Source organism: Neoarius graeffei, chromosome 15 (assembly GCF_027579695.1).
Source record: "Neoarius graeffei isolate fNeoGra1 chromosome 15, fNeoGra1.pri, whole genome shotgun sequence".
Lineage (NCBI taxonomy): Eukaryota > Metazoa > Chordata > Actinopteri > Siluriformes > Ariidae > Neoarius > Neoarius graeffei.
The window spans coordinates 50,402,557-50,424,573 of NC_083583.1; the positions used below are offsets into that span (position 1 = coordinate 50,402,557).

The window sequence follows — 22,017 nt, forward strand, 5'->3', positions numbered from 1 at the left end:
ATATAAATAAAGCAGCTTGCAAATCAAAATGCATGGTATGTTTGATTCACTGCAGCTTTCTGTATTTGATTCAGGGTCAGTATGCTTTGTCAAGAATCAAACCACTAGAGTTTGCTTGAAAATGGAAATCAGACACTCTTGGAGTGGTCGTTTTGTTCTGCGCCAACTTACTCTCACCTACTCAGACCACACCAAGTGGGAAAACACTTGAGGGTTTGATTTGAACAGACTAAATGCTGCATATGTGAAAGTACCTTTAGACTTCGTTCAGCTGTGGCGCTGCTGTTTGGGCTGTTCACAATTAGGGCTTGAAGACTTTGTTCCACAGATCCAGTTTAAGTGATATTTTTAACTAAAAATAAACTTCATTAGAACTCAGTATTAAAACAATATTGACCAGCAGCCATAGACAAAGCACAATAATAACAGATGGTTTTAATGTGCGTCCAATTAACCGGACAAAAAGTAAAATATTGCTATAAGCAGTGATTAAGGGGCCAAGCACTTTCTGGCTGTACCCCTTATACCCTGTCCACACTAGGGATTTTGTACCGATACAAAACTACTTTCATACCACAACACCTGTCCACACTAGCAACTATACTGGTACCAGAGCTTTTTTTTTTTTAATTTTATTTCTTTTTCTATTTATTTATTTTTCTGTGTGTTTGTGTAGTTTGATGTTTGAGTGTTTTGTCCGCCGGTTGTGGTGTAGCTCCAGACCCAGTTTTGGGCATCGGTTCCCTCCAGGCCTTGGTTCGCCGTGGGTGATGCCTGTGCTCTCAGCTGTGGACTGCAGTGAGCCTGTTGCTCATTTTACATCGTGGTTGTCCAGCGTTCTGTGCTTTAGTGCTTGGCGTGATGTTCTGAGCGATGTTGCTCGGTGGCGTCGCAGCGGCTGTGCAGTCGGTTTGGGGGACACCAGCGCTCTGCGTGGCGGAGCTTCTCTGCTCGCTTTGTGGATCCATGGCATGGTGTTCAAGCGATGTTGCTGGCGGCGTCACGGCGGCGGTGCTGGAGATGTGGGACTCGTTTTCGTGCGCCTTTTGGTGGGACTGTGGCTGCTACACCACGGGAATTACATCCTGACCCCTACTCGGTGGACTTTTTACTTTTTTTTTATTTTTTATTATTATTATTATTATTATTATTATTATTATTATTATTATTATTATTTTTATTTTTTAATTTTTTTCTTTGTCTATAATTGTAAAGCGTCCTTGGGTTTCTTGAAAGGCGCTATATAAATTTAACTTATTACTGTAGCGGTATAACTGTATCGGTACGAAACCCACAAATGTATCGGTACTGTAGCGCTTTGCTGTAGTGTGGACAGATGAAGCGGTTCTGTATCGATACAAATATAATGCGCAAGCGCAATGAACCATTCCTACTTCTTCCGGGTTATTCATACAATACAATACGCACGTGCTTTCCAGCTGTAAATAAAACGTCAAAATGGCTCAAAACGACCGTGGAGCTACATGGAGCAAAGAAAGGGGGGAGAAAGGGAGAGGGGGAGGGAGGGAGGGAGGGGGAAAGAGGAAGGAAGAAAGGAGGAAGAGAAGGAAAGAGGAAGAAAGGGAGGGGAAGAGAAGGGAAGAGGGAGAAAGTGAGGGGGGAGAAAAGGAGATTCGTTTTCTTTGTTTCTTTCTCATCTGCCTCGCGCGATTTATACGATTCAACTGAATAAATGACCACCAGAAATACAGACTGTACATTGACAACAAAAAGCACACACACGCGTTTCATCCGCCATATTCTCGGAAGGAAGTTACTCGGTAACCACGGAAACATTTCGCGCACGTGCATTTCAACTACAGTGAAAGAAAACCGCAAACATTTCTCGCTAGTGTGGACAGATGCACTAAACTGTACCGGTATTCTTTGTATCGATACAGTTATACCGCTATCGTACCGGTACAAGTGTGAACACAGCATTAGTGACAGAGTAAGATTAGATGCCCCTGGGAAAATAAGTGATTGTTACCAAGAAGGTATACTACATTTGAGCAATGCGTCAAGCTGGTGTTGAGATATTGCCTCACTTCTTGTTTATAGTAGCCCGCCCATGCTGTAAATTAACTCTAAACTTGTTTCTCAACATCAGGTCATGTTGCCAAACATATGTGCCAAGTCTGACGTCAATGCATAACATTGCTGAGAAATGGCCTCACTTCTTGTTTGGTGGTTGCATTGTAAATTTCCTGTGTGTGCTATAGCCAAACTCTGTAGGAGATGTAGTAACCAACCCATTTAAAAAAAAAAAAATTAAATCCAGTATGACTGGATACTCTGCATGACCCAAAGAATCAGAGAAATGTGGAACTGCATTTTTCCAAATGTTCAATTGGGAATTTATGACGAATGTGTGTTCAACATTATCCAACAACGTGTAGCACTACAGTGCTTGAGAGCGATACTCCAAAATTGCTGTGTAGGTATCTAAATCTGTCCTCCATCTCTGTGCCAAATTTCTCAGGCTGTCACAGACTCAAATGTAGCATAAGAATAAGAAGATTCTGCCCAATAAATTCACGAGAGAATACACACACACACTCCATCACTTTTACAGGAACACCTTTATACCTGCTCATTTATGCAGTTATCCAAGCAGCCAACCCTGCGGCTGCAGCACAATGCATAAACTCATGCAGATACAAGTCAAGAGCTTCAATTAATGTTCACATCAAACATCAGAATGGGGAAAGCTGTGATCTCTGTGACTTCAGCTCTCCAGTTTGGGTGAGCTTGTGCCCATGACAGTATCAGACTCCCGTTCCTGACCGGAAGGAGTGGAACCCAATGCGGTCTTTTGCTGTTGCAGCCCATCCACCTCAAGTTTTGACATTTTGTGCATGCTGAGATGCTTTTCTACCCATCATTGTTATAAAGACTGATCATATGAGTTAGTATATCCTTCCTGGCAGCTCGAACCAATCTGGCCATTTTCTTCTAACCGCTCATCAAGTAATTTCTACCTACACAACTGTTGCTCACTCAATGTTTTTTGTTTTTCACACCATTGTGTAAACTCAAGAGATGGTTGTGTGTGAAAAACAAAGGAGATCAGCAGTTTCTGAAATATTCAAATCAAGCCCATCTGGTACCAACAGCCCTGATATGGCTAAAAATAACAGAGATCATACGTTACGTTACATTACAAGCATTTAGCAGATGCACTCATCCAGAGCGATATACAACAAATGAAAAAGTCAGGTGCAAGAAGTGCTGAACTTCTAGACAAGAAAGTTCTACTGCCAAATAAACAACTGACAGAATCACACCTAGTATAATATTCTGTTGAAGTAACAACAATCTGCAAACAGCAAAGGAAAACAAACTATGGCAGCGAGGGCGTGGTTGAGTGCTGGTTTGTGAATGGAGGGCGAGGCCGGGGAAGGTGAATGCAGACACACCTGTGTCTAATTAAATGCGGTGGGTGTGTGCTTTACAGTGATTGGCATGGGCTGATGAGGAGAGCAAGAGCCAAAAGGAGGGGTTCTTCTGACTGGAGTGTTCGTGTGTGCGCACGCATGTGCTTATGTCACTCTTGAGAGCTGAAGAGCTACGTGTTAGGCTACGTTTACATTAGACCGTATCTGTCTCATTTTCTTCGCGGATGCACTGTCCGTTTACATTAAACCACCAGGAAAAGCCGGGAAACGGGAATCCGCCAGCGTCCACGTATTCAATCTAGATCGTATCTGGTCCGGTGCTGTGTAAACATTGAGATACGCGAATACGCTGTGCTGAGCTCTAGCTGGCGTCCTCATTGGACAACGTCACTGTGACATCCACCTTCCTGATTCGCTGGCGTTGGTCATGTGACGCGACTGCTGAAAAACGGCGCGGACTTCCGCCTTGTATCACCTTTCATTAAAGAGTATAAAAGTATGAAAATACTGCAAATACTGATGCAAATACTGACCATTGTGTAGTTATGATTGTCTTTAGGCTTGCCATCCTTCCACTTGCAAGTAGTAAGTGATATGCGCTGGGATCACACACACAGCGGCTCAGTCCCGAATCGTGGCTTGTGCACTTCACTCGCGCGCTGTGTGAGCTGCGCAGGGCCGGAGTGCGCACCCTCCAGAGGGCACTCGCTGTGCAGGGTGGAGTGATTTGGAGCGCAGGATGCCTGCGGAGCCGAGCGTATCCGTGTATTGGTGTTGCTGTGTGCACGGCTAACGGTTTTAGTGTAAACGCGAATCGTTTTAAGAACGTTAATCTGATGATCCGCTGATTCGACGTAATGTAAACGTAGCCTTAGAATAAACGTGGGAAATTTGTACCACTACCCACATGTCTCCATGTTTCAGTGACCACCCCAATCAGGGAACTACTACACTGGTGTCGAAACCCAAGAAACTGAAGTGAACTGCTGTCCATGCCCTCGCCACCACCCAACAGAACCAGAATAGTGTCGAGGTGCTGATCGCTAAGCACCAGTGTTGTAGTTGAGTCACTAAACCTCGAATTTGAGTCCAGTCTCGAGTCCCCAGTGTTCAAGTAAGAGTCAAGTCTAAGTCATTAAAGAAAATTTCGAGTCGAGTCCACTACTGAGCTGAGTCGAGTCTGAGAACAAGACTCCAACCGCACCATTTGATGGTGGCTGCTGCTGCCTTTCTGTGAAACTGTCTTTGCTACTGTGTTGGATTAACGTTACTGCTTGACTTCCCCATTTTAGTTAATAGGCTACAGACAAAAAGCTGGTTCATCGCTCAGCAAGCCCCGCCCACTATCAACAGGGCAAATAACACAAGAGAGGGTTAACACGAGCAAGTTCATCTGTCAGCAAGCAAGCCCCGCTATCAGCAGAGCAATAAACATGTCACTTACTTCTTTGGGTGTAGTCTTGCCAAATGAGGACTGAAGTTCGAGGTCGTCCCCGTCGTCTCCTTGATAGTTCTTCTACATATGAAACACATAGCAGTGCATTTTTTTCCACTGCACAAGAAGTCCGTATAAGCAAAGCGGACAATCCTAGGGACATTCTCTCCAGGCATTTTAGCACCATATACATTAGTTAGTTCCTGAACATGACATATGAGCAGGTGAATGTGCATGCTCTTGCATCAAATTAGTATACAAATTAATGTAGATCTTTATATCTTATGCCAAATTATCATGGCATGTTACAAAAAATAAAGAAAAAACCCGAGTCCTCATCTCCAATTTATGAGCCTGAACGCAGTTAATGCACTAGTCCATGTCCAAATCATCAGTGCTCAAGTCCAAGTTAAGTCAGGAGTCCTTAAAATTAGGGAACGAGTCAGACTTGCGTCCAAGTCCTGGACTCGAGTACTACAAGCCTGCTATGCACAGCGAGCAGGAACGGCACTTCGAGGCCCTGCTGCAGGCCCAGCAAGACGACTACCAGGTGCTCCTGCAACTCATCGCGCCTGCAGGAGCCCCAACTACACAGCCAGCAGGCTTCCCCCAAGTCACCCTGACAAAAATGGGGCCACATGACGACCCCAAGGCCTTTTTGGCACTCTGAGTGAGCTGCGTAGGCATGGGGATGGCCAGACGAGCAGCAAGTGGCTTGTTTACTGCGACTCCTCACCAGTAAAGCGCAGCTCGCGGGCCCAGCAAATGCTGACTGACAACAGGCTTGGATATACAGACCTCAAGCGTGCTATCCTGCAAAGAGTTGGCCGTACCCCTGAGCAACACCATCAGCACTTCTGCGCGCTGACCCTGGAGGAAGGCGGCCGGCCACTCGCGTACAGCCAGCAGCTTAGGGACACCTGCCGGCGGTGGCTGGATGCAGATGATCACGACATCGGGGGGTCTTCAATGCAGTTGCATTGGAACAGTTCACTGCTCAGCTGCCAAGTGGGACAGCGGAATGGGTCCAGTGCCACCACCCGGTGTTACTGGATCGAGCTGGCTGAGGACCATATAGCGGCAGTTCTCATGGCAAACAGCCATCCCACCTCTTCTCTTTCTCTCGCACCCTGCCCCTTCCTCCCGTCCGTCCCCTCCCTCTACCATGGAAGTGAGGGCCGACTCCCCCGCAGATGGTCCTCGAGTCCATGGTTTCCCTACCCCTACCCCCCCCTTATGTTTATGTGAGCTGGCGTTGCGGGGAGCCTAGGCACTTCCAGGACCAGTGCGATACAATGGAGGTGGGGGCAGTGGTCCAGATCCCAGACATGCCAGAGACCACACCCAATCGAGCCGGACTGGACTGCATATTGGCAAGTACCCAAGGGGGTACACATCATGCTTTGATGGATTCACGCTGTAATGAAACATCAATCTACCAAAGCTTGGTTCAAGGGGAGGCATTGGGTGAACATTTGGTGAAGGTTCTGTGTGCATGCATGGGGATACAAATACCTGCAGGAACCAGTAAAAACCCATTTTCAGGAAATAAATTAGTGTCAATGAGACGGTACGCTCGCGCTTCGTCCACCCACTAATTCTGGGGACAGTTTGGCCAGGTTTTAGGAGCTTAATTGAGCAAGTGGTGGTGGATGGGTCCTGCAGTAGAACCAGGGGGTGGGGGTGGGGAATATTCCAGTATGACATTGGCTGGGGAAGCCATCCCAGAGCTGTCTACATCAGCTCCATGTCATAATGAAATGGACAGCAGGGAGAGTGGGGACCACCCCAGCCCTCCCTGTTCTCTCAGGGATTCCCTAGCGTACTTCTCTTTGGAGCAAGCACAAGACGGGACTTTGTGGCACGTTTGACAAAATGAGAGTAGTCAATGGTTAGAATCTCCAGCCGAACGTGGCACTCTCCAACCCGTACTTTTCTATAATTAAGGATAGGCTGTAACAAGTGATGCAGGACACTCAGACTAGAGAACAAATAATGCAGCTCTTAATACCAAAAGCCACAGGAAACTCTTATTCCATGCGGTTCGTTATAACCCAATGGCCAGACAAAACACTAACCTCATGACCCGTTTCAACTGGCCGGGGATTCAGGTGGATGTCCGCAAGTGGTGTGTGGCAGGTCGCAAGTGCCAACTGGTAAATTCAACAGCCTCCCCAAAAGCGCCATCACACCCTCTCCCCCTAATCAAGACCCCCCTTGAAAGAATTGAGCTGGATCTTGTCTGACCATTAGATCGGACTGCACGAGGGCATCACTTTATTTTAGGTCCTGGTGGACCATGAAACACGATACCCAGAAGATGCCGCCGCTGTGTAACATTCCTGCATGCAGTGTCGCAGAGGCACAGTTTAAAATTATCTCCTGAGTCAGGATTCTGAAAGAAATCCTGACTGATCAAGGCACTATGTTTATATGTCATGCACAGTTTGCAAACTCAGCTACTAGGGGTTAAACCAATCTGCACCAGCGTTTATCAGCCGCAGACAGACGGCTCGGTCAAGCGATTTAACTGAACCCTTAAGAACTTAATTTGTAAGTTTGTGCATGAAGACACTTGTAACGGAGATAAATGGCTCAAGCCCCTGTTATTTGCAGTATGAGATGCCCCACAAGCCTCCACAGGGTTTTCACTATGTGAACTGCTACATGGGTGCAAGCCTCGTGGTGTCTTTGACGTCATCCAGGAAAACTGGGAGGAGGGGCCTTATAGTTAAAGTGAAAGTCAGTACATTCTTGACCTGCACACAAAGCTCCACACACTCAGCCACATAACCCAGGAGAATTTGCAGCAGGCACAAGAGCATCAGTCCTGGTTGTACAACAGGGGTGTGCGCCTTAGAGAATTCACACCGGGGAGACAAAAGTTCTCATATTACCCACATTAAGCTGGAAATTACTTGCTAAGCAGCAAGGGCCCTCTGAGGTCACATGGTGAGTTGGAGAAGTTGACTACAAGGTAACGTGAACCGATAGAGGTGGGGCATGTGTGTGCGGGTCCCCATCGCATTGGCAGTTCCGGAAAGGGAGGAGCTGGGACAGGAGGTAAAAATGAAATCCACCACACAATCCACCCCAGTCCCCTGTGGAGACCACCTCTCGCCAGCCCAAGTCAAAGAGGTTGCCAGGTTGCGAACGGAGTTTTCCTACGTGTTCTCACAGCTTCCCGGTCACACTCACCTCACAGAACACCAAATCAAGAAGCCCAGGGGGTGGTGCGGAGCTATCCATACAGCTTACCCGAACACAAGAAAACTGTAGTTTGGGAAGAACGCAAGGCCATGTTTGGCATGGGAATAATTGAGGAATCACACAGCCACTGGAGCAATCCAGTAGTTTTGGTTCCCAAAACTGACTGGTTGGTCCAGTTCTGTGTGGACTATCAAAAAGTCAATGCAGTGCCTAAATACAACGTGTATCCGATGACTTGTACTGATGAGCTGTTCGATCGGTTAGGCGCAGCTCATTTTTATTTGACACTGGATTTGACAAAGGGATATAAGCAGATCCTCTTGACTCCCTTATCCTGAGAGAAAACGGCCTTTTCCACCCCATTCAGTTTACGCCAGTTCATCACCCTTCTGTTCAGGTTATTGAGGGCTCCCATGACGTTCCACCAGCTCATGGACAAAACCCTCCACCTGGATGCTGCCTACGCCATAGCCTAGCTAGATGACATCACAGATGGTAATCATTGGCTGCAGCACATGGAACACCTCAGGGCCATTCTAGAGTCATTGAGATGTGCGGGGCTCACGGCTAACCCAAAGAAGTGTGCAACTGGGTAGGTGAAAGTATGGTATCTTGGCGTCCATTTGGGTCATGGGCAGGTGCATCCCAAATTGATATGGCAGCCATTGTGACCTGCTCGAGGCCCAAAACCAAAAAGGAGGCGAGACAGTTCCTGGGGCTGGCTAGCTATCATCACCACAAGTTTGTGCCTAATTATTTGGATGTCACCAGCCCGCTGAGTGATCTCACTAAAAAGGGAGCACCAGAGCCGGTCCAGTGGTTGGAGTCATGCCAACAGGCCTTCACCCAGGTAAAAGCTGCACTGTGTGGAGGGCCACTTTTACACTCCCCCGACTTCTCTCTCCCTTTTGTTTTGCAGAGTGACACATCGGACAGAGGGCCGGGGGCTGTTTTGTCCCAGGTGGTGGAGGGGGAGGAGTACCTGGTGCTGTACACATATTGCAAGCTCTCGATGCGAGAAACTAAGGACAGCACCATCGAAAAAGAGTGCCTGGCCATCAAGTGAGCCGTCCTCACACTCCAGTACTACCTACTGGGACACCCTTTAACCCTCTGGATCATGCCCCGCTCCTGTAGCTCCACTGCATGAATGATGCCAATGTGTGGATCAGGTATCAAGCTCTACAGTCCTTTAAGTTCGAGGTGGTCAACAGGCCTATTGGGGGGGTTGGGGATGAGGGGATTGGGGTACCTGCTGCAAGCCAGATGGCTCCCCGGTCTGAGTCAGGCAGTGGGGATATGTGGCAGCAGGGGCATGGTCAAGCACCAGTTTGTGAATGGAGGGAGAGGCCGGGGAAGGGGAGTGCTGAAGCAGATGCACCTGTGTCTAATTAACGTTGTGGGTGTGTGCGTTTTGCAGTGATTGGCATGGGCTGATGAGAGGAAGAGCCAAGAAGAGGGGTTCTCCAGACTGGAGTGTTCCTGCTTATGTCACTCTTGATATCTGAAAAGCTACGTGTTAGAATAAATGTGGAAAATTTGTACTACTACTCGCCCATCTCTGTATTTCAGTGTCCACCCCAATCAGGAAACTGCTACACAAGTCAATACAAATGAGATGACAAACTGCAAGTAAATAAATAAATAAATAAATAAATCCCAATGGCCAACCCCACATTATCACGACCATACTAGACAGTACACAGCCTGGGTTGGTCAAGACTGAGATGTGATTACACAGTGGGCAGGGAAGCAGGGGAGAAGTGCAGCCTGAAGAGGTGGGTCTTCAGTCTATCCTTGAAGGTGGTCAGGAAGTCGGCAGTTCTGACCTCGATAGGAAAGTCATTCCACCAACAGGGAACCAAGACAGACAGCAGTCTTGAGCGGGCCAGACAGAAGCAGAGAGGAGGAGGTGCCAGACAACCAGCAGCAGCAACAGTGTGTAGGGATCTGGCTGGCGTGTAGGGTCTGATCAGTCTCTGGAGATGTGCTGGACCTAACCCCTTGATTGCCTGGTAAACTAGCACCAACATCTTAAATTTAATGCGAGCTGCAACAAGCAGCCAGTGAAAGGCAGCGAGCAGAGGAGTAATGTAGGATGAACGAGTGAGGTTGTAGACCAAGCAGGCTGCAGCATTCTGGATGAGCTGCATGGGTCTGCTGGAAGGCCAGCAAGGAGAGAGTTTCAATAGTCCCAGCGGAAGAGGATCAGAGCTTGGACCAGGAGCTGAGTATAGTAGGTGCTGAGGAAGGGACGGATCCTTCAGATGTACATTTCCTTCATTCTGATGTTTAATGTGGAAGTTAACTGAAGCTCTCGACCTCTACCTGCATGATTTTTTTTTGCATCTGCCACAATTATTCACGTGCATGAATGTGCAGTTGTTCCTAATAAAGTGAACAGGAAGTGTAGATTTTTTTTTTTTGGTGCAGCGCATACTGACCCGAAAATACACCATCTTGAATTTAACACTGAAATCTGAATACTGAAATTAAAACTCGACTAATCAAGGTCAAAACGAAACCCAGTAATAGGTTAGAAAACCTGTATATTTTCAGTCAGCACGTAACAGGTCTTTGAAACTAGCTTGTGCATGTCTAGTCGTTATGACTCTGTGCTGTTTGAAGATGGCATGTATTGTGCCGCTCCCTTCCCCCACTGGTATTGATGTACAATGAGGTGTTCGTTACCAACCACCACTGCACCTGCTCTAGACAGCACCACTTCCTCAGGAGGAGCAACACACACACCAGAAGAGTTACATCAGACACAGAGTGGCCCCATGAGTCAGCCTGACGAGTTCAGTGCTTAGCATCGCATCACTCAAATCTAGTCACTGACTCTCTCCAGGATAGGTGCAAAAAAGCAATAACTCAGGATGCTCATCACTGAAGCCACTGTTTTGTAAGGGGGGGCTGCACTCCTAAAAATTACACACAATATATATATTTTCCTTCTAGTTATTATAAATAATCCCCTGAGAGGTTCCTACTGCATTCTAATTGGCTCTTGCTTGTTGCCATTCTTACTCTTCACACTACAATATTTATCCCCAATCATTCTGAACGTGCTGGAGACTGTTGTGGCGTCTGCACTTGTTTGCAGACTGAACTGGTCTCAAATGACACAGTCAGACATGACAGGCATACGCCACAATAAGTGGCCGTTGTGGTCAGTGAGGGTTGGACTAAAAATTTTGCTTCACATTACAGGAGGCTCCGGATAAGTTCATAAATATTAATTAAGCTGTGGACAGACAGACATGTGACTGGCTGAAGCTAAATGGTGATGTCAAGGTGTGTATTTCACTTCCTCCAAGTGAACCATGACTTCTGAAATGCGTTCAGCCACTGTAACACCACTGCTGCTATGCTGTCGCCTAAAACATGCAGAGGAGCTGCACAGTTACGAAAACATTTGTGGTGTGGCAAAGAAAGCCATACTGCTCCAAGTCAAAAGCTTATTCATATAAACTGAGACTACACCAGTCCCATCAACCCCAAACAAAAATAATGAGTAGCTCCAGGGAGGGGAACGGGGAAAATACAAACACAGTAAACAGTCAATTTTAAAAAAGTTTAGACAGTCAAACATGACTAATGCGAGCTAGGACAAGGGGGCGGGGCTTAAAGGTGGTGTCAGTCAATATAAAGGAGTTCAAAGCAATATAAAGACAATCGTCAGTCATTCCAGATTCACACATGGACTGGCTCATCTGGCATTTTTACTGGGGTGAAAGGTCACTCTTGTTTTCGAGGCTTAACTCCTTCCAGTATATTGCAATGCTAAAATGCAGAGTTCCTACACAAAATGGATCACGGTTAGCATGTCTGCTAGACTGTATGTTTTAATCAACGACTGTAAAAAACATGGACAGCGTTACATCACTAAAAATTGAAGGCACCACAGGTCTAGTACACCTGCTAGCTGACTACAGTATAATGTGTAGCTCCGCCCATCCCCACGTGTTTCAATGACAAAATAGCCTATTTTCAATGTCACTTTTCTTTTCTCAACTGTAGTTCCATCTACTGTGTCTATAACAGCTTTCCCTATGCTGATATCTGCACATTTTTTTTTATTTTGCCCGAGACACTAGTTTTTAAAACGTTATTCGACTTCATCATAAGAAGGCACTGTGGATACGCTTGGGAAGGAAATGACTGACAGCCTTGGTAATGCACTGGACCTTGGTATTGGGAGAAGAGGGAGGGCCTACCAAATAACCGGGTGTACCAGAGTTCGACTCGTCTCTACTGACTAAACTCTGGCTCCAAGTTTGACAACATGGCAGAGGAATTTTGGCTTCATTTCTATAGAACAGAAGGGCACGGAGTCACACTGTCCACCTTCCCCATCAACAGTCATTGACTAACATCCAAAGTGTTCAAGCTTGTCGGCCTCATCAATAACTAGCCTTAAAACTATTACCTTAAGGCAGGGGTGGGCAATTATTTTTTCCATGGGGCCACATGAGAAACAGAATTTTGTGGAGGGCCGGACCAAAAGGCTGAACTAAATTCTGCATAATATTAATTGTATTTCTTTATATAAAGCAGTAAATAACATTGTTTTTACAAACTGGTAAGAGTATGGAAAAAAAAAAAAAAAAAAAAAAAAAGAGGTTGCCTTACAAAAAATGTCATTTATTCAATCAAATTTCCCAAAACAATGGTTAACAAAACATGAACGTTTGTACCATTTTTTTTCAGTCACATTCACCCCAAAACACAATGCCCACATTTGTAGTCTAATCACCTCATTTGGTGTTTTTCAGTTTTTTATTTGTTCAGTGAGAGAAATCTAGTCTCTGTTGGTCTTTAACGAGTGCATCAAAGTCAGGTTGAATGTCTGAGGTGGAGATGCGAAGCACAGCTGACAGATGATTATCGGTGAGAGAGGATCTATACCTGGATTTGTTAAACTTCATCACTGAAAACGTCGATTCGGTGTAGGTATCAGATCTACAGATCGGCTCGGGCTCGGGCGCCTGCTGGTGACGTCACACTATGTGATTGGCTGGACCGTTTGAAGGATGACGTACAAGTTTGTGGTTGGTCTGGACAAATTACGGAAGTAGTTATCGCGGGATTAGGTTTCGTGGAATTTCATGTCGCGCGCATTGCGTTTTTGTTGAACACAACTTCAAAATAAAAGCAATGCGCATTCAGTCCATGCATGAGGTAAAATTAGAAAATACGTTTATTTTGTAATTTCTAATTAACCTTACGCGGGCCGGTCAGAATGAACCAAAGGGCCGGATGCGGCCCGCGGGCCGTAAAATGCCCAGGTCTGCCTTAAGGGTTGTAGATCTTTAAAAAAAAAAAGGCCACACTATACATACAGATATTTATTTGCCAGATATATTTCTCTGTATGCACGGTGTGGCCTCTTTCCCTTTCTTCTGAACTGACTATATTTTAGGCCAGCACTCTCAGAATTAACAAAAACATATTGAGTGAAGCCTGCTCCTACCCTTATGCACTTTGTAGATCTTTTAATAAAGATGTCTAAAATAATATTTAAATGATTTAACCGCCATTTAATACAACTGCGTTGTTATAGTAGTTAATATGTATAACATTTATTATTCTATCAACACTCACTAGATATGAGCAATCGCGCGCTCTGATTGGCTACTTCAGGCTTTCAGCTCATATGCCCTGGGTAAAGAAAGAAGGAAGAAAAAAAAAAAAACAAAAAAAACAGCGGATCATGTTGCTGAACCAACTGAGGATGAAAAAAAAAACCTCTACTTGAAAACAAAACCCCCCAAAATAAGTTACAAAATATGGAGTAAAAGTATTTGATGGTAAGAACATATTCCCCCCCCCAATAATTATGATAGCATTTTCCATAAATTGCTACTGTCATTTTGCTGGTTTGTTTACATTCTAAGTAGAAATGATTTTGTTGGACGTTTTGTGTAATGTTCTTATTTATCGAACTGGCACAAAATAAAAATATTCGGTTTACCAAAATCCAATGAATGTGGATAGAACAAAACAGTTATTCCACTCAATTTCGTCATAGCCGACTCGGTGCTACACGCCTCAGCTCATGTACGACTTGATTTGGTGGAATAACTGTTAAATAGTCCTCCTTGTTAATTCTAGTAATGTGTAGTACTACAATCATATCAAATTGCCGATATCTGATCCGATACATAAACCTGAATGCACAATGGAACGCCGTCAGACCTCAGTAAATCACGCTGGCTGGAAGCACTTCCTAAATAATACAGTTCGAAATGTCCTCGTTCTTGGGCTACAAAGCCACAATTACCATATTTAAGCTTGTTTTCCCATCATCTTACTGTGGCAAACACCAAGCTGTAATCCTCACTGTAATGCACTGTTACTATGACAACAGCCCTGAACTGATATCTGATAAAAGAGATAACAGCAATGCAGCATAATGTTTTAGTACTGAAACTCACAGCTAATCTTTTTTTTAGATTTCACAGCCCGGTTACGTAGGAGTGCTGCTGCTGCTCATGGTATAGTACTGGCCTCTAGGCTCCTGCATGACTGATGGAAGTTTGATTCTGACACCCCCCACACACACACCATTTGAAGCTGGTTAAAGTGCTTACCATGTGATCAGGTCTCGTCAGGACGTCAGGCTTTTAACCTCAGCCTCCTGTGCAGAGTTTCTTCAGTCTAGAAATAACACAAAAAGCCCCATCAAATAGTGTTCTCTATGCAAACACAGGCGTGAGAAAATTACGATTAAATCTAGTTAATATATACATAGACTTGGCAGTGCAAAGCACTACAGAAAAAAAATATTGCACAAATTTTAGCAAATAAATTACATCTTCACGCTTGGCAATTATAAAAGGAGAGAAATAATCGTATTTTGGGATGACTTGTGTGTCTTAAATATGAACCAATACTTGTGTATTCCAAAAAAAAAAATCTAACTTTCTTGCATGAGTGCAATCCAATTTAATTATTAATACAGTATAGAGAAGACGAACGCTGCCTCATACCATCAATGACCTGCTATATTAGCATCCCGATTAATATCTGGAATTGTTTCCCTAACACACACACGCACACCATTCTTCAGTAGCAGGCAAGTATAATGTCTGCCAAAGTCTCTCACGCTTTTCAGAAATCATCCCCCCCCCGGTGGATTTAATAAGCAGTTTTAAACAGCAACTTATTCTTTCAGCTTCCTTTTTATTTACTCACCCACAGTAATGTTTTCTTCTCACTATTTAGTTTAGTCTTGTAGTATAAAGTCAAGCAGAATAGTGAAGAGAAAATGTTACGTTAAAAAAAAAAGTTGCTGAAGATGACTGATTTTACTTGGATAATGGGGAAGCAGGGCTTTTTCCTATTGGTTCGTTCCAAACAGAAACGGAATTTTAACATTTCCGGTTTTGGGTTCCACCATTAAATAGACGTTCCCGAACCAGTTAGAACAAAAAAATTTTCGTTCCCGGAACGGTTAATTACGTTCCCTGTCAGCTGTTTTACAAATGGCTATAAAATTATAGTCTCCGTCTCATCCAGCTTAAGCCAAATGTAGGCTAATTCTATTACAACCTTCATTAAATAAGACAAGAAATAATTCAAAACAATTATTATTTCAAATGTTGGCGATTTGGATTCTCAGTATGTCTTCCCATCTACACAAACAGAAAAAGTGCCAAAAATGAAAGATAATTCGTTTAGTGTGTTACCAAAGGCTAGTCAGGCCCTATGCATTGATAGGCTAACAGAGGTTAACGTCATTTAATGTTCGCGAGCCTCTCATTAACGTGGACAAATATATTGATATCGTGTTTGAAATTGACGTTTTTGAATAACGACAGACTGCAATATTTACCTCTTATTTAAGATGTGGAGACGTGATAGTAGTCCACCCTCCCGCTCTCTACATTCAGTCAGCGAACGTCACACAGGAAGTGAACCCCAGCGGGTCATAGAAACTTGCGCAGGAGAAGAATGACTTTTTTTTTTATTTGTAGGCTACGGAAACTTTGAGGAACGAAATAAAAACCGGTATTAACCGGTTACCATTATTTTTAATAAGCGTTTCTGTTCCGGAACATAAAAAATAATGAAGTTTCCGGTTTCGTTTCTGTTCCATGTGAAATAGAAAAAGTTCCCGGTTTTCGTTCCTTGAACCGGTTCAAAGCCCTGTGGGGAAGTAATATTTCTTCTCCATGATCCAAGCAAATCCCACCATCTTCAAGGGCCAATTCACCAATGACTTTCTATTCACTTTGCTTGCATCCTATATAGGATATAACATAATGCGGCTGTATGGTCTACCTAGTGCCCTGATGAATAAGTCCATCCATCCATCCATCCATCCATCCATCCATTATCCATAACCGCTTATCCTGTGCAGGGCCATGGACAAGCTGGAGCCTATCCCAGCTGACTGTAGGCAAGAGGTGGGGTACACCCTGGACTATCAGGTCATCGCAGGGCTGACACAGAGACACAAACAACCATTCACACCTACGGTCAATTTAGAGCCACCAATTAGCCTAACCTGCATGTCTTTGGACTGTCGAGGAAACCGGAGCACCCAGAAGAAACCCACGTGGACACGAGGAGAACATGCAAACTCCACATAGAAAGGCCTTCGTCGGCTACTGGGCTCGAACCCAGAACCTTCTTGCTGTGAGGCGACAGTGCTAACCACTACACCACCGTGCCCCCGCTCGATGAATAAGCGTACAGACATTTAAATTTTCGGCTTATTTTTTATGCCATCTGGTCGCACTTAGTCGCACAGCCGTTAGCACTGTCGCCTCACAGCAAGAAGGTTCCGGGTTTGAACCTCGGAGCCTTTCTGTGTGGAGTTTGCATGTTCTCCCCATGCCTGCGTGGGTTTCCTCCGGGTGCTCCGGTTTCCACCAGAGATGTGTAGATTAGGTAAAATACCCAGTCTCATCAAATATCGCATTGTTGCCTGAAGAACTGGAATCATATCCTGTGGAAGCCCGAGTCTCTGTATTTCACTCCAGATTAAAAGTAGTGGCTCTTTCACTTGGCTGTGGACACAGAGGGAATATTTTCTGCTCTTTATTTTCAATAAACAGTGCCACATGCGTTTTAAGATCAAATGAGATATGCCTGATTTGTTTTCTAAATTGTTGATTTGAATTTTAAGTAGCATTTTACTACTGGTGAGTCACCACCTAGTCATCACGACTAGAGACACGCTCGGCTGGGATATGGGTAGTCGTGCAAGCCACACTGAAGTGATATTTGTCCTCGAAGAATGATGAGAGCAAAGTCTGCTGTGAACATGTTCATTGTTCAACCAAAGTGATTGGACATTTTAAAGTTTGAGGTAGCGAACTTCATAGTGTGCTGCTTTTGTTTTATTAAACCAGTAAGCTAAATTGTTGAGGCAAAAAAAAAAAACCCGCACTATAATCACTACCATAGGAGTCGTACACCATCAGGACATTTCGGTCCCATACGTGATTAACCAGGCAGATACTACAACACAACGGAGATACGGAACTTAATTTGATAACTTGACAGGTGCTGAGTAGTCTACAAAACTCCACACTATCTTCTAGTCCATTATAATAACTCACGTTGTCTGAAAAGAAAACTTTGTGCTGCCAAGTTCATACAAAAATCATTTTCTGCTGTGAAGACTTTTCAGCACGTTCCAGCCTCCACGTCTCTTTATTGACAGATCCGGTTTTCATCCTGTCCTAAACGCACAGCTCAGCACAAACGCCCCTTCAACATGAACGCTGAAGTAAAGACGGAACATATCACGCACACAAACACTGCTACTCTCTCTGGCTTTGGTTTCAGGCTATCCGAAGTTGTGGCATATCCTTCCCACGCCCCGACACATTCAGCAACCAGTCTGGCCTTTACTGGACCTCGACTCACACCCTTTTAACAGCTCAGTCAGAGGCAGAATAGAATGGCTTAACTCAGCCATCTGAGACCAGCGGGAACGGCAAACTGGAGCTCAAGAAAAGTGCAAACGAGTCAAACTGTAACTATATGGTACACCACTAAAAATGAAACTGAAGCCATTACAGTCTTCAAGGGGAACTTGCAGAAATGGCTATTTGAGTGTTGGATAACCAACACAAAAGCATTCTTCTGCATGAATTAAAACCTACACCACAGTGTTTCTCGGTAAAAAGGAAAACAAAGCTGTCAGAAACAGTAAATGTGCTGTTCCTGTGAGAAGTGTTTTAATTTACAAAGCAGATCCCATCACACTACCTGCCATGCCGAACAAGTGTAAGCACAGCAGCTCGCATTTAGATAAGGGTGAAATTATTACCACAAGGACGACACCGCCATCAGTAAATAAACAACACCACTGAGGGGTATATACATAAAACAGCACTCCAAGCACTGAATTCTCAAATGTGATTGGTCAGAACATATGGATTCGTTTTCTCCAACAGCACCTCTGACAGTAATGCCAGCTGCAATTCAGATCACACCTTCATATTAATGTGCTCTGTCTAATAGGTTATTTCTGTACTCACACTGAAGTAATTCAAGCCCGAACATTATTTTAGCCTTAAAATGAATTAATTCCAAGAAGCCGCCGCCTTCATTTGTCACATGCACACTCAAGCACACAGTGAAATTCATCCTCTGCATTCAATCCATCTGAAGCAGTGAACACACACACACACAGAGCAGTGGGCAGCCACACCACAGCGCCCGGGGAGTAGTTAGGGGTTAGGTACCTTGCTCAAGGGCACTTCAGCCCAAGGCCGCCCAGTGTTAACCTAACCACACGTCTTTGAACTGTAGGGGAAACCAGAGCACCCGGAGGAAACCCACGCAGACACGGGGAGAACATGCAAACTCCACACAGAAAGGCCCCCGGGCTTGAACCCAGAACCTTCTTGCTGTGAGGCGACAGTAAAACCTGTTACAACTTAAAAAAAAAAAAAAAATGCCCTATACCCACTGATGTTTTCTTTAAGGGAGACATTTAACAACATCGCAGATGTTCAACATTATAAATGCACCTATAAATGGATAAAAATGTATCGTCATTCTAGCCTAGTAAACTAGACCCACCCGCCTAGCGGCCAAAAATATTTTTGCCTAGCGAGTGGGTCTAGCCTTGCACCATATAAACAAACACCCTGGGCATCAAATCGTGCCCGCCAATCACAACGCAAGGTTTTTGTTTGGATTCTTTGGGCGGGCTTTTGCAGGAGTGACGACAAAGCTGCGCGACGCTGGAGAAAGCACAGCAGGAAAGATGGCTACGGCTAGTGAACAGCGCGCGTTTGACTCCGCTTTGGAATCAGTTTTAGAAGAATTAGACTTGGAGTTTTCGTTGAAACATGAGCAGGAAGAGGCTCTCCGCTCATTCCTTTTCAAGAAGGACGTTTTCGCTGTTTTGCCGACCGGCTATGGCAAAAGTCTGATCTACCAGCTGGCTCCGCTCGTAGCCAAAAGGATGGGGCTAGTTTGTGCAGTACGAAGAATTAATAAACAGCTTTGAAACATTACTTTTTGATTGTTTCTTATTTTCCCGTTATTTTAAATTTAAGGGAAATTATTTCACCAAACACCACTAAATAAAAACTCTCAAAAACAGTTTAAGCAAACCCTTGAAAAACACTTGAAAAAAATAAGAGTGTATGTGGTACAGACTCCAAACTTGTGGTCATTATCTCCAAACTTCTTAATATCTAGAACCTGTTTATTAATTAATACGCATTTTGAAAAATGATTTATTTCAAGGCCTCCCCCACTGCTTTCTGTCGCTCTGACTACGTCACAGTCACTGTTGCGCTGATTGGTCAGAGCGTTGGCCTATACGCACAGAGACAGTTTGAAAGACAGCGGGTTGTTCCTCCCACACCCTTCGGAAATGTCTACGGATCGAGGCCAGACTAAATATTCACATTTAGTCTGGCTTGCCAGGCTATCGTCATTCATTAATAAAGGAAAAATTGTAATGGATGACAAATTGTCATGCTATGAGCGGAATAAAACACTGTACTGTTATAAGAAAACAGATCAACTTCAGTGTGGTAACAATCACATCAGTCAGTCAGTGACGATTTTGCTCTAAAAGCACGTCCCATTATTGCACAATCAAGAATTACAAGAAAGTAATTTGTTAAAACCAAACGGCTGAAACAGGTTCTTTACTGAGCATTTCAAATATTCAAACGGACCTCATTCCCCCCCCCCAACAATCGATGTCCCGCTGTATTCTAAAGGATAAAGGGACAAGCATTAAAGCACAGCTGAATAAAACACCACCTCCTGGCAAATGAGCTCACTGGCCTTTAACATTCACTCACCCTAGCTGACAAGGTGAGGCGAATTTTAACCTTCGCTCATAGCAAAAACTTCGACAAACACCACCTCATCCCTGCTGCATTCCATTTACATTTAATTAAGAATCACAGTGGCTTTTAGGAGCTCTCAGGGTATTTGTTATAGTTATTTTACATTTATTTGCCAAAGACAAGCAAATAAAGCACAATACAAATCAAGGAAATATATGAGCAGATATATGTTATTTACCAGCTTAAGGTCGGTCCGTATGGTGAAATACCGTGACCGAGGTCTTGAAAGTACTGAGCGAGGCCCAGAGGGCCTCGCTCAGTACTTTCAAGACCTCGGTCACGGTATTTCACCATACGGACCGACCTTAAGCTGGTAAATAATTTTACTTTTTTCTTTACCAAATTCTAACAGAAAACGAGAGCGCCCGAAAGGGAAAACCGAGCTGAGCCGCCATTTTGAATCCTCATTCCCGGCTGTAATGCAAATGGCTTCCTCCTCGGTATACAAGTGCACTTCCATGGCAGGAAGAAAACTACATTTTGCCACCTATGTAGTCCCCTATTTATACAAAATAGGAGTCATTCAGGATTCAGCCATGTTTTTGCTCAGCGTTAGCAAGTTAGAAGTTTTAGCTTTCTCCTGAAATGTTTTATTTTATTTCTTCTTCCTCAGCGTAGTAAAACTTGCTTTCGCTGTGAAGACTGTCATTATCGCTATCCATGATGTAAAATTAATGCTATTCTCCTGAGAAATGCTGGCAAAAATTTATAAGATTTTTGATAAATCTTATAAATCTTAGGGGGGGAAAAAAAAGATAAATGTTGACAAAAAATGCTACCATGTTCGTTGTTGTGAACGAGCGAGTCACCAGAGGTCCATACTGTAGGATATGGACCCGCTTGCCAGCCAATCAGAGCGCAGGATTTGATGAAAACCGCGCCGCGAAAAAAATACATGAAGGTTATGAAGCATCTTGCTCAGGGGCTTTAAAGGTTCTGACGACAAAGCTGAATTCTGGGCAAAATGTTCTACGTCTATAGCTGTTGGAGCTGTGAGATGTTTTGCTGCCGCACACACTGCATCTTATGTGTAAATGTTTTGCTCAAATTAAAAAAAAAAAAAAGTCCCACATTTGACGATTCCGGAGATCGCCGAAGCAAGCGAGCAACAATATCACGTGACCACTGTGGGGTCTGTATGACGACCTTTTAACCAAAACAATTCGGTGTGGGCAAACATGGCGGACTCTGTGCTCCCGCCAGCTAAAATCCAGCGAAAAAGAAAAGGAAAGCCTGCCTAGTGAGCGCAACTGAAAGACAGAGCAAGATCAGAGGACGTGTCATTTTTCTTAGATAACGGATAATCATTCTAGCTAGCGATTAGCTATCTTAGCCTTAGAACGCATGGTATCTTATGCCGCTTTTCCACTACAAACGCGGCTGAGTTGGGCTGAGCCGTGCCGTGCTGAGTTGGGCTGAGTCGAGCTGAGTGGGGCTGTTGGAGTTGCATTTCCACTACAACCACGCTGAACCGTGCTGGCTGGAAGTGGGTGGACACATTGGGTGGAGTTAGCGAAAGTGGGTGGACGTCAGGTGATGTCGTTATGCGGCGCAAACAGTGACATCAGTGAACTTTTAAGCGGTAGTCTCACGACCCGGATAGTAAACAATAAACATGGAGGACATGGAGTCG

At 44.5% G+C, this 22,017-nt stretch overlaps 1 protein-coding gene across 4 annotated transcripts in view; it reads right to left on the minus strand.

Annotated features, from left to right (window-relative positions):
• The window catches only part of tbl1xr1a (TBL1X/Y related 1a), a 208,724-nt gene that overhangs the window by 93,087 nt on the left and 93,620 nt on the right, over window positions 1-22,017 (minus strand). For 2 of the 4 annotated variants that reach the window (XM_060941548.1, XM_060941550.1), the window contains 2 exons: window positions 14,640-14,706; window positions 4,843-4,914 (listed from right to left, as the gene is read on the minus strand). The gene's annotated coding sequence lies outside the window, so the exon portion shown is untranslated. The remainder of the gene's footprint in view (window positions 1-4,842; window positions 4,915-14,639; window positions 14,707-22,017) is intronic. The other 2 variants (XM_060941547.1, XM_060941549.1) reach the window with 1 other exon arrangement.